This window comes from Saccopteryx bilineata, chromosome 2 (genome assembly GCF_036850765.1).
Source record: "Saccopteryx bilineata isolate mSacBil1 chromosome 2, mSacBil1_pri_phased_curated, whole genome shotgun sequence".
NCBI lineage: Eukaryota > Metazoa > Chordata > Mammalia > Chiroptera > Emballonuridae > Saccopteryx > Saccopteryx bilineata.
In genome coordinates, this window is record NC_089491.1 from 333,536,694 (window position 1) to 333,550,145 (window position 13,452).

A 13,452-nucleotide genomic window follows, 5' to 3' on the forward strand; every position below is an offset into this window, starting at 1 on the left:
GTAATTTTGGCTTCAGTAAAAACAGAAGTAGAAGGAAACAACAGGGTAGCTAATAGAACCAAGAGCAAATCAACAAGAACGTGGAACTGCATCATAACTATGCAATCAGCCAAACCTAGACTGTAGGGAAACTCAACATGTCATATGGCCCAGGCCCTGGCCGGTTGGCTCAGCGGTAGAGCGTTGGCCTGGCGTGCGGGGGACCTGGGTTCGATTCCTGGCCAGGGCACATAGGAGAAGCGCCCATTTGCTTCTCCACCCCCCCCCCTTTCCTCTCTGTCTCTCTCTTCCCCTCCCGCAGCCAAGGCTCCATTGGAGCAAAGATGGCCCGGGCGCTGGGGATGGCTCTGTGGCCTCTGCCCCAGGCGCTAGAGTGGCTCTGGTCGCGGCAGAGCGACGCCCCGGAGGGGCAGAGCATCGCCCCCTGGTGGGCAGAGCGTAGCCCCTGGTGGGCGTGCCGGGTGGATCCCGGTCGGGCGCATGCGGAAGTCTGTCTGACTGTCTCTCCCCGTTTCCAGCTTCAGAAAAAAAATAAATAAATACAAATGGCCCAGATTCCTCAACAGATAATCTACATAGAGAGAAAGAACCTGCAGATTAAAAGACACTTTAAAAACATATGGGAAGACCAAAGTACAATATGGAAGAATACCCACTTGAGGGATAAAACCATAAAGATAATCAAAGGATTTATTATGAAGGATAAACAAAGTGGTTACTTTTAGAGAGAGGAGGCAGTTCTGTCAAACAGGGCACAAGGAAGACTTCTGCAGTGGCCAGTGAAGTTCTATTTCTTGACTTGGGTGGTAGCTGTGAGGACACTGTACACAGATAATTCACCAAGTTATGTATTTGTTTAGTGTGGTTTTCCATATCTGTTTAAAAACAGAATAGAACAAAGCAACCAAAAAGTCTCAATATTGCCTATCAAATTAAACTAGTATGAAATCTTTCTCCCAAGTGAAATCTGTCAACCCACCAGATCAGGAAGGACCCTTGTGAAAATGTTCATGGATTATGCGGTGATATGTTGTGTTTTAATCTGAATGGCAGAAACTAGCAAAAAAATCACCAACTGTATCATTCTAGATATATTATTTCCTACTTAAACATCTCTATCTCCTTAAAAGGAGAGATCTCAAAAATTAAGAGCAAAACCAAAAGTCAAAACAAAACAAAAATACATTTTCTTCTGGAGAACTGGTAAACTTGGGGTTAGGGATGCAAAGATTTATTTTTCAAGCACCTTTAATATGTTTGACTATTTTTTTAATATATCCTTTGGAACTGCCTTTAAAATTTAAAAAGATGGATTTGTATTCCTAATATGGAAAGATCTCTAACATATAAAAATTAAAAAACAAAGACAAAGATCCTTTATCTTTAAGGTAAAATCCTTTTTGTAAACATTTAAATTACACTTTTTGTTTTGTTTTTTTATAAAGTGTAGTGAGTGAAGCTTTTTAACACACAGTAGTTGGTTTTATGCCCTATGTGCTCCCTAAACAATCTGAAGCTATCACTCCCATAGTAATCACTGGTATTTCAATTAGCAATAATTGCGCCTCAGATAAACCTCATTGGCTACGATATACTGCTACTGCGCAAAGCTTGGTGTTTCAACTTTGGTTATAACACTCTAGCTGGCATTACACCATTTTCCCAGGCTAAAACAAGTACAAAGATGAATAAAAAAGTACGTGTTTGAAAACATCAAAACTGCCAAGACAGTTAGAATATGAGGCCGCAGGTTCCAGAGACAGGGAACAAAAGAGCAGAGAACTCAGTCCAATATTGGCTCCACTTTCCCTCTCAAGGCATTTGCCTAACTGAAAGTGGAAGACAAGAGGCTAGAAAGCTAAAGAGCCTTGGGCAGTCTCATAAGACTAGGGAGATGAAAACAAATTCTAGCCTCGCCAAAGAGGAGCCCTGGTAAATGCGCCAGACTTACAGCTGGGACTCAGCGAAGGAAACGGACTGCACCTCAAAGACTGAAACATCTCCAGACTGACCAGATGCCAAGCCACAAAACAAGTCTTAAACATAAAGGTCTGAATCATAGAAAATACCTTTTCAAATAACAATAAAATTAATAGAAGGAAAACTGGAAAATTCACAAATAGGTAAAAATAAAAAACATTCTAAAGCAACCAATGCATTAAAAAAGAAATCAGAAAATGTCTTCAGACAAATGAAAATGGAAACACAATACACCAAAAGTTATGAGATACAGCAAAATAGTTCTGAGAGAAATTTAAAGCTATTTACACTTACACTAAAAAAGAAATATATCTCAAACCAACAACCTAATTTTATGTCTTAAGGATCTAGAAAAAGAACACACTAAACTCAAAGCTATCATAAGGAAGGAAATAATCAAGATTAGAGCAAAAATAGAATAGAGAATAAAAAATCAAGATTTTATTTTTCTAGCCCTGGCCAGTTGGCTCAGCGGTAGAGCGTCGGCCTAGCGTGCGGAGGACCCGGGTTCGATTCCCAGCCACAGCACATAGGAGAAGCGCCCATTTGCTTCTCCACCCCTCCGCCACGCTTTCCTCTCTGTCTCTCTCTTCCCCTCCCGCAGCCAAGGCTCCATTGGAGCAAAGATGGCCCGGGCGCTGGGGATGGCTCTGTGGCCTCTGCCTCAGGCGCTAGAGTGGCTCTGGTCGCAATATGGCGATGCCCAGGATGGGCAGAGCATCACCCCTGGTGGGCGTGCTGGGTGGATCCCGGTCGGGTGCATGCGGGAGTCTGTCTGACTGTCTCTCCCTGTTTCCAGCTTCAGAAAAATGAAAAAAAAAAAAGATTTTATTTTTCTTCCAGAAGATCAACAAAACTGACAAACCTTTAGCTAGATTAACTAGGAAGAAATACAGAAATGAAATGACAGTGGGGACATTACTACCAATTTTACAGAAATAAAGAGGATTATAAGATAGACTACAAAGTATACATCAACAAATTAGAAAATCAGTGGTTTTCAAACCCTGGTGACTCTATAATCTTCGTATAACATCAGGGTGGTTAACTCTTTTACCAGCACAGAATTTCTGGCGGACCAATACCAGTCTGCAGACCTGTGGTTGAAAACCACTAAGATAAAATGTACAAATTCCTAGAAACATACCAAGACTGACTCAAGAATAGAAAATATGAATAGACTACATTACTATAACTAGTAAAGAGATTATATCAGTAATCAAAAACCTCCCAATAAAGAAATGCCAAGGATCAGATTTACTGGTGAATTCTACCCAACATTTAAAGAAGACTTAACACCAATCCTTCTCAATCTCTTCCAAGAAAACTGAAGAGTGAGAGGGAACACTTCCTAATTCATTTTGTGAGGCCAACATTACTCTGACACCAAAGCCAGACAAAGATACCATAAGAAAACTACAGACCAATATCCCTTATGGATACTGATGAAAAACAAAACAAAACCCTCAACAAAATACCAGCAAACTGAATTCAGTATTATATTAAAGGATTATATACACTGTGATCAAGTGGAATGTACTCATGAGATGCAAAGGTGGTTCAATATATGAAAATCAAACAATGTAATAGACCACATTAACACAATGAACAAAAACGTGAACATCTCAGTTGAGGCAGAAAAGGCATTTGACAAAATTTAATACTCTTTCATGATAAAGATATCAACAAACTAGAAAAAGAAGAAAATTATCCCAACATAATAAATACCATACAGCTATGCACTGACTGTATAATGATGTTTCAACAACAGACAGCATATACATGGTTATCCTGTAAGATTATAATGGAGCTGAAAAATTCCTATCACCTGGTGATGTGTCTCTTGACATAAAGTCACTAGAAAGCCCAGCGGTCATACGAAATGACCGCTGTTCTAGATATTATAAATTGTAATTAAAATGATTTGTGCAAAGGTGTCTGCTAATTCAAACTGAATTACCCAGGGCAGGCGGCGAGGACGCCCCTTTGCTTAGTGCCCCACAGAGTTTCCCCGTTCTACTTGCTTAATTGCTTAAAGTAGAGTGCAATGAAGGAAACCACTGGCGGTACATTTCTTAAGAGCCACCGCTAGCTCAATAAAATAAAGGTGATTTAAATAATAAAATGTTAATTCACATGTCAAAGATCTCTTTGTACACAACATTTCTTGTGTAGATCTTTCCATCATTTTTAAGCTTGCCTTGCAGAGGACCATTAATTATTTTTAATTTTACGTCCGTTCTTTCACGAACTCTTGAACAGGCAACATAAAGTTGACCGTGTCCAAATGCAGGCTCAGGTAAAAAAATGCCAACACGCTTAAGCGTTTGGCCCTGAGACTTATTGATGGTCATAGCAAAGGCAAGTTTTACAGGAAATTGTCTACGTGGATAATTCTCAATTAGTGGAACTACAATGTTTCCGTACTTGCAACGTTGAGAAAATCCTTTCTTGCCATGGTCAAATCGATTAGTTTCTAACTTGAAGTTTAAGGACAGTGTTCACATTTGATATTCATGTCACCAGAGGAATGCTCAAAAATTAAAGTTTCTCCGTTTGAAACTGTTTTAATCCTTTTTGCGTTTCGGTCAGCATTACTCTGTCGTTTTTTTTGCATTTCTCTCCTGCCTTTGTTCAAGGGACTCATTTGGTCGAGATAGGCTTTTTTGTCTTGCATCTGAGGCAAGCCTTGTTTCTCTATGCTCATCAGTCTCATTTTGCCGAGAAAGACGCATTTGCTCTGCGACTGAAGCAAGCCTTGTCTTTCTCTGCTCAGTGGTTTCTTTTTGTCAAGAAAGCCGTTTTTGTGCAGCTTTAGCTCCTTTTCTCTCCTCTTCAGTGCTGTATTTTCTAGGAAGCATTCTTAAAAGAAATTACGTTAAGACGTAGTTTTTATGTAAAACAGATGATTGCCAATGCAAACAAATGTTCAACTTCCCCCTGACACGCTCAATTTGTGTTCAGCCTTAAATTGTTTCAAAAGCCGATGATTGGGCCCTGGCCAGTTGGCTCAGCGGTAGAGCGTCGGCCTGGCGTGCGGGAGACACGGGTTCGATTCCCGGCCAGGGCACATAGGAGAAGAGCCCATTTGCTTCTCCACCCCCCCTTCCTTCCTCTCTGTCTCTCTCTTCCCCTCCCGCAGCCAAGGCTCCATTGGAGCAAAGATGGCCCGGGCGCTGGGGATGGCTCCTTGGCCTCTGCCCCAGGCGCTAGAGTGGTTCTGGTCGCGGCAGAGCGACGCCCCGGAAGGGCAAAGCATCGCCCCCTGGTGGGCAGAGCATCGCCCCTGGTGGGCGTGCCGGGTGGATCCCGGACGGGCGCATGCGGGAGTCTTTCTGTCTCTCCCCGTTTCCAGCTTCAGAAAAATACAAAAAAAAAAAAAAAAAAAAGCAGATGATTGCCAATGCAAACAAATGTTCACCTTCCCCCTGACCCGCTCAATTTGCGTTCAGCCGTGGCAACTTCACCCCATTGGCTAGTACAGTTATGCAAGCAACCAATAAGCTATCGGCGACAAACAGACACTTAAGCCGCATATTATAAAGATGTTGTATGTTGCAGAGATGAGAGTGAAAACAAACCTAATGCACTGCCAGGCATATAAAGTAGAGCACAGTTGGAGTATACTCTAGAGCAGGGGTCCCCAAACTTTTTACACAGGGGGCCAGTTCACTGTCCCTCAGACTGTTGGGAGGGCCAGACTATAAAAAAAATATGAACAAATCCCTGTGCACATTGCACATATCTTATTTTAAAGTAAAAAAACAAAACGGGAACAAATACAATATTTAAAATAAAGAACGAGTAAATTTAAATCAACAACAGTTTTTCAATGGGAACTATGCTCCTCTCACTGACCACCAATGAAAGAGGTGCCCCTTCTGGAAGCGCGGTGGGGGCTGGATAAATGGCCTCAGGGGGCCGCATGCGGCCTGCGGGCCGTAGTTTGGGGACCCCTGCTCTAGAGCACAGTTGGAGTATACTCTTTCAACTTACAAAAAGTTTGCTGTGAAAAAGTATGTTGGGTTACACAGGAAACTGTCTCATAAAACTTGTATTTACCATGTCTCTTAATTGCATCATTTTCTCTTGTGCTTGATTTAATACCATGTTGTTTAATAAATTTAATATAGCCTAACAGTACAGTGTTTACAAAGTCTACAGTAGGATACAGTAACGTGCTAGGCCTTCATATCCTCTCACCACCACTCACTCGCTGACTCACCCACAGCAACTTTTAGTCCTGCAAGCTCCATTCATGCTAAGTACCCTATAGAGGTGTACCATTTTTTTCATCTTTTTAATTTTTTTTTTGTTTTGTTTATTTATTTTACAGAGACAGAGAGAGAGTCAGAGAGAGGGATAGACAGGGACAGACAGGCAGGAACAGAGAGATGAGAAGCATCAATTATTAGTTTTTTTGTTGCGACACCTTAGTTGTTCATTGATTGCTTTCTCATATGTGCCTTGACCGTGGGCCTTCAGCAGACCGAGCAACCCACTGCTTGAGCCAGCGACCTTGGTCCAAGCTGGTGAGCTTTGCTCAAACCAGATGAGCCCACGCTCAAGCTGGAGACCTCAGGGTCTCGAACCTGGGTCCTTCCACATCCCAGTCCCATGCTCTACCCACTGCGCCACCACCTGGTCAGGCTTTTTCATCTTTTATACCATATTTTTACTGTATCCTTCAATATTTTTATTAATTTCTGTTACAGTACAATTGGCATATAATATTATGTTAGTTTCAGGTGTACAACATAGTGACCTTTTATATGTTTACGCAAATATTTACCATGTGTTACAACTGCCTATAGTATTTAGTACAGTAACAGGTTGTACAGACTTGTGGCCTAGGAGCAATAGGCTATCCCCTAGGTGCAGCAGACTATACCATTTAGGTTTGTATATGTACACTTTATGATGTTTGCACAACATCACCTAATGACAAATTTCTCAGAACATACTGTCACTGTTAAACGGCACGTGACTTTATATGAAAACCCAAAATGAACATCATACTTAATGGTCAAAGACTGACAGCTTTTTGATGACACCGGATCATTTACAACAGCGATTCTCAACCTGTGGGTCGCGACCCCAGCAGGGGTCAAATGACCAAAACACAGGGGTCGCCTAAAGCCCCTGTGTTTTGGTCGTTCGACCCCCACCAGGGTCACGACCCACAGGTTGAGAACCGCTGATTTACAACAACATGGATGGACCTTGATAACATTATACTGAGCGAAATAAGTAAATCAGAAAAAACTAAGATCTATATGATTCCATACATAGGTGGGACATAAAAATGAGACTCAGAGACATGGACAAGAATGTGGGGGTTATAAGGGGGGGAGGAGAGGAAGAGGGTTGGGGAAGGGGAGGGGCACAAAGAAAACCAGTTAGAAGGTGACGGAGGACAATTAGACTTTGGGTGATGGGAATGCAGCATAATCAAATGTCAAAATAACCTAGAGATGTTTTCTCTGAACATCTGTACCCTGATTTATCAATGTCACCCCATTAAAATTAATTTTAAAAATGTTAAAAAAAAAAAAAGACTGACAGCTTTTCAAAACGGTAAGCTCAGGAACAAGACAAGGATGTCCAATTTTGCTAGTTCTATTCAACATAGTATTGGAAGTTCTACCCAGACCAATTAGGCAAGATAACGAAATATAAGGCATTACATTAGACAAAAAGAGGTAAATAATGTATGCTCACATATAACATGTAATTCATACATAGAAAGCCCTAACAATAACCCCAAAACCTGTTAGAACTAATAAATGAATTCAGCAAAGTTGCAAAATACAGAATCAACACCCCAAAATCAATTCTTTCTATAGACTAACAATAAACAATCTGAAAAGGAAAATAAGAAAACAACTGCACTTACATTGGCATCAAGAAGAACAAGTTACTCAGGAATAAAGCAAGGAAGCAAAAGGACTTGGACTACACTGGAAACTACAGAACACTGCTGAGAGAAATTAAAGACACCAATAAATGGAAAGATCCTGTGTTCAAGGACTGGAAGACTTCCTATTGTGGTCAATACCATCCAAAATTATCTATTTTTTGCAGATATAAAAAAATCCATCAGAAAATCTATATGGAATCTCAAGGAAACCCAAATAGCCAAAACAGTCTTGAAAAGGAACAAATTTGCCCTGCTCAGATAGCTCCGTTGGTTAGAACATCATCGCAAAGTGCAGAGGTTGCCACTTGGATCCCCGGTCAGGGCACATACAGGAACAGATTGACGTTCCTCTCTTTCTTTCTCTCTCTCTGCCTCTCTCAATCTCTCTTCCTCTCACTCTCAAATCAATAAAATAAACATTAAATAAAAGAAAAATTTGGAGGGGAGTCTCACATTCCCTATTTCAAAATGTGTTACAAACTCACAGTAATCAAAACAGTATGGTACTGGCATACAGACAAATATATAAACCACTGGAACACAACAGAGAGCCTAGAAATAAACCCTCACAAATACAATTACACGATTTCTGACAAGGTGCCTAAGTTACTGAATGGGGAGAGTCGCTTCAAGAAATAGTGTTGGGCCTGACCAGGCGGTGGCGCAGTGGATAGAGCGTTGGATTGGGATACAGAGGACCCAGGTTCAAGACCCCAAGGTCACCAGCTTGAGCGCGGGCTCATCTGGTTTGAGCAAGGCTCACCAGCTTGAGCCCAAGGTCGCTGGTTTGAGCAACGGGTCACTTGGCCTGCTGTAGTTCCCCGGTCAAGGCACATATGAGAAATCAATCAATGAACAACTAAGGAACCACAACGAAGAATTGATGTTTCTCATCTCTCTCCCTTTCTGTCTGTCCCTATCTGTCCCTCTCTCTGACTCTGTCTCTGCCACAAAAAAAAAAAAAAGAGAGAGAGAGAGAGAGAGAGAGAGAAATAGTGTTGGGAAAACTGCATAGCCATATGTAAAAGAAATAAGTAAGACCATATACAAAAATTAACTCAAAATGGATCAAAGACCTAAATGTAAAACCTGAAACTATAACCCCCAAAAGAAAACACAAAGAGGGGAAACTTCAAGACATTAGATTTGATACTGATTTCGTAGTATGACACCAAAAGCACAGCAAACAAAACAATAGTCAAATGGGACTACATCAAACTTTAAAACTTCTATGCAGCAAAGAAAACAATCAATAGAGTGAAAAGCAACAAACAGAATAGAAGAAAATATTTGCAAACCATCTGCTTGATAAGGGGTTAACACTGGGAATATATAAAGAACTCCTACAGCTCAGCAACAAAAAAAACAAGTTTTTTTTATAATTCTGCATGTAAGCATAAAAATCAGGAAGGAGTAAAGAGTAATGAAAAGGCTAAGAACAGCTAGTGCTCGACTTACAACCACCATTGGTTCCGACAGACTGGTCGTAACACGAGTTGGTCATAAGTTGAGTACGCTATATGTACAGTACTGTGAAATGATGTTCTAAAAATCTTTACGTCATATTTTATCATAATTTTCTTTCATTATTGTTATATATCATAATTTTCTTTGTTCCTTTTATGCCAATTGTATCATCTCTACACCATTTTGTTTCTTATTTTTACATTTGTCAGGTTTAAGTAAAACACTGCATTACCAGTACAACTGGTTTAATATTTGCAAAGACAATTTCCTCTTGGTAGACATCTTGGGAGGGGTTTGATGAAAAATATCCAAGACACAAAACACAAATTGCTGTACCGAGTCTGGGATAACAGTTGAAATGGTGCATGCGGAGATGGCAGTGCTGCCGGAAGCTGGTCCGCACTGTCATACGCCCAGCTGGGCAACGCTTGCGCTGCCAGATGCGGAGCAGTTGTGGCTAGCGGTTGTGGTCGTAAAGTCGAATGGTCATAAGTTGCATAGGTCGTAAGTCGATCAATATTTGTATGTAAGTAAATCTCTTATAAACAATGACTATATAAAACAATGAAAGATATTGTGGGGTTTAAAATATATGAATAAAAATACCTGAAAGGAGTTCCACCTCCAACTAAGATGTAGAAAGTTGAAAAAAAAAACACTGCTTTTGAGACAACAATAAACAAAAGCAAATAAACTACAAAATAATTTTTTTTAATGCATGATCAGGAAGCAGAGGTCTCACAACAACCAAGGGGACTGAAATCTAAACACTGCCCAAGAACAGTAGACAAACACTGGCTCAACTGTAGCAGAACAAAGGAGGAAAAGACGCAGGGCACCAGACTACCAGGCAATAAAAATCCCACTAAAATTATTAGCAAATTGATAAAAGCTGAGTGTGGGCTAGCCTGAGCCTAAAACTCTGGGACTCAGACACAACAAGACTCTACAACCATCTACAGGCTTTTCTCTGCAGACCTTAACCAGATACTCAGGGAAAGATTGGAGGTGGGGCAGAAGATCAGAGAAAAACCCCATAGAATGCAGTCCTGGAGGAGAGGAGCAGTCTCAAATGCAGAAAAGGCTCAGAAGGCTCTGACTGGACCCTTCTCTCCTACTTAAACTATGTGGGAGGGTCAGCAAATCACATCTACCCCAAGGTACAAGTTATTGCTGTTACAATAAAGGCAAAAAAAAAAAAACCCTCAGCCCTGGCCATCTGGTTCAGTGGTAGAGCATCGCCCTGGTGTGTGGACGTCCCAGGTTCGATTCCTGGCCAGGGCACACAGGAGGAGAAGCACCCATATGCTTCTCCACCCCTCCCCCTCACTTCTCTTTCTATCTCTCTCTCTCTTCTCTCCTCCTGCAGCCATGGCTCCACTGGCCCTGTGTGCTGAAGACAGCTCCATGGCCTCTGCCTCAGGAGCTAAAAAACGGCTCTGGTTGCAAAGGCGCAAGGTCTCCAGATGGGCAAAGCATCGCCCCCGGGTGGACATGCTGGGTGGATCCCAGTGGAGGCACATGCAGGAGTCTGTCTCTGCCTCCCGTCCTCTCACTAAAATTAAAAAAAAAAAGGAAAAAAGCCTCTTTCCTTACAGAATAGGGTATAAAACAGTCTTGAACCCATGATGCTATCTATACCAGTGCTAGCAGAGGTCTCTACCACAAAAAAATATATTTACCCTGCACAAGACCTGCTGGATGCAAGGCAAAACATGAATGCCACGGAAGAGGACAGGACCACTGAGAAGGTTCCACCAGTGAGAACAAGGCACTGGAACTGCTTAAAGACTAAGGTAGGCCAGAACAAGAGAACACTGCTGTCCACATGCCCCCATACTAACAAACATACTAAACACATCATACTCAAACTTCTGAAAGCTAGGAATAAGGAGAAAATATTTGAGGCAGGGATCTTTTATATTACTACCAAAGTAGCCTTGACTCTGTGTGTAAAAGCTCAATTATAGACCTTTGTACTGTAATTACTTAGGCCTTTGTCCATCTTTTCTACTATGCTGTAAGCTCTTCAAAAGAACAACCTGAATGATCTCTGCAGCTTTCAAATCCTTTGGCCATAAGAGACACTTAAATCAAGTATAAATTTTAAAAACTTAAAATTAAAATTAAGAATATATTATCAAATATGAGCAAAATGACCAGATAACATCATCTCCCAAGTCTGTAATACATCTTTGTTCTTCTAAATGCGAAGCCCAGCCTTTTACTAGGTAGCTCAGATACTTAATGGATTGGGAGTCAGCTGTAAGAACAGAATCCAAAATGTGGGAGGGGAAGCAAATTACATCTACCCCAACGTACAAGTTATTACTGTTACAGTAGGGTAAAAAAAATACCAGACAACAAGCAAATCAGTTCTTTACAGATAAAGAAAACAAAGACCCTGAGAGGATGAGACATTTTAATTCAGAACCCTCATTTGTAAAACTTCACTTGCCTTGCCTAGATGAAGACTTGATTTTGTTTTAAATATGTATTTTGTTTTAACAATGAATAGCTCAATTTTTCCTAGCTAAATCTGAAGACTTACAAATTTCAGAAACATTCAGTGAAGGGAACCTTAAAATCACCTGAAAAATGAGTCTTTTCTGGAAAGAGCTTACTTTAAAATATAACCAGTATTTCTGAAAAAGGAAAAAGAAAACAGATCTTAGCCCAAGGCAACTAAGTCAAATATAAAAATTGCATTTTCTAATGCTCATTATACTAGTATCCAGTTTTTATATATTTTAATAAGTTAAATATAGATTGAATTTCCTAAGACAATTAATTCTATGAGGAACTGGTTTTAAAAAAAACTCCCACTTGCCTCTTGTGCAAATGTAGAGTACGTAAACCAAAGTGAGAAGAGCTGTCTTCTCATTTCAAGCATCCCTATTTGTCTTGACGCTGCCTTGCCACCAGTCAAATGTGCCTCTCTTTTCAAATATTTGTCTTTTGGAATAAAAACAAAAGAGTGACCTCTAAAGAAACCTGGAGAACTTGAATATCACAAGCTATTAGTAAGGAAACTGTCAATGAAATATTATCCAGGATGCTGCTGCTAGTACCATATATTAAGGGTTCATAATTTATTACTTTAAATTCCAGGAGGGTTTAAGAATTGTTGGCATCCCAAAACAAGTAATTCTGTTTTGGTCACTGAATCATAAAGAAAATGTAACCAAATCCTGATACCCCAGGCACTATAGTCCAGTGCTCACTGTTCTTCCCTCTACTGAGCTGCAGAAAGAAGGAAGAGAAGGAAAAGGGTTTCTTTACAAGGAAAGAATAAAGCACTTACACTTCATAGGACTTTCTAGCCATAGATGCCAGGTGCTACCCACTGAAATCCAGGCTTGGACTAAGCTCCACATTTCTGAAAGGACCATCTCAACCGAAGCCTGGGGCTCAGAGTCAGCAGGAGGAAGCTGCAGCTCCCACTAAGAGCACATTTCAAAGAGGCTGCAACAAGAGAACATTTTCCATTTAAGCATCTAATTCCAATCTCCCATTTCACAAAGCAGTAGCAGAACAGGCCTTTATATCAATATTTTCAAAAGATATTTCCATGACTATGTGATGAATATGAAGCAGGCTATGGCCCAGCAACCTTTTCACTAACATATTCTAAGTCTTTTATTATACTTCACAGCAGATCCTAAAAGTAATAGCCCCTTTTTTCCTTTAATGGTGCACTGTTGCTCCAAGTCTCACTTCTACACCAACAGTTCTAAAACTGCCGAATCAACTGAAATCATTGAGCAGACCCTCAACAATGCAAGCACACACCCATAGGAGCCCCCTAATGATTCATTAGCTGCCAAGAATTAGAAGCAGATTAAGGCTGCTAGTTAATCCTACCAAAAAACTCCTCAAATTAAGAGAATTACTTAAAATACTTCACTGGGGACAGAAGAGCTCTGGTGAACAGAAAATGAGGTTGAAAAAATACAAATATTTCAAAAGGATTTGAAAAGAAACATAAAAGTGCCAGTTTGCTGTATTTTTTAAAGCATTTCATTTAGTAAATTATATTTATTAAATGTTTTCAAAGATGTATAGTATAATGGGGGAGAGGAAAC

General features: G+C 40.5%; 1 protein-coding gene and 1 pseudogene across 1 annotated transcript in view; both read right to left on the minus strand.

Moving 5' to 3' along the window:
• Window positions 1-13,452, minus strand: part of TNPO3 (transportin 3) — a 72,426-nt gene that overhangs the window by 46,567 nt on the left and 12,407 nt on the right. The gene's annotated exons all lie outside the window — the stretch shown is intronic.
• On the minus strand, window positions 1,542-1,612 carry LOC136327815 (U4 spliceosomal RNA; annotated as a pseudogene).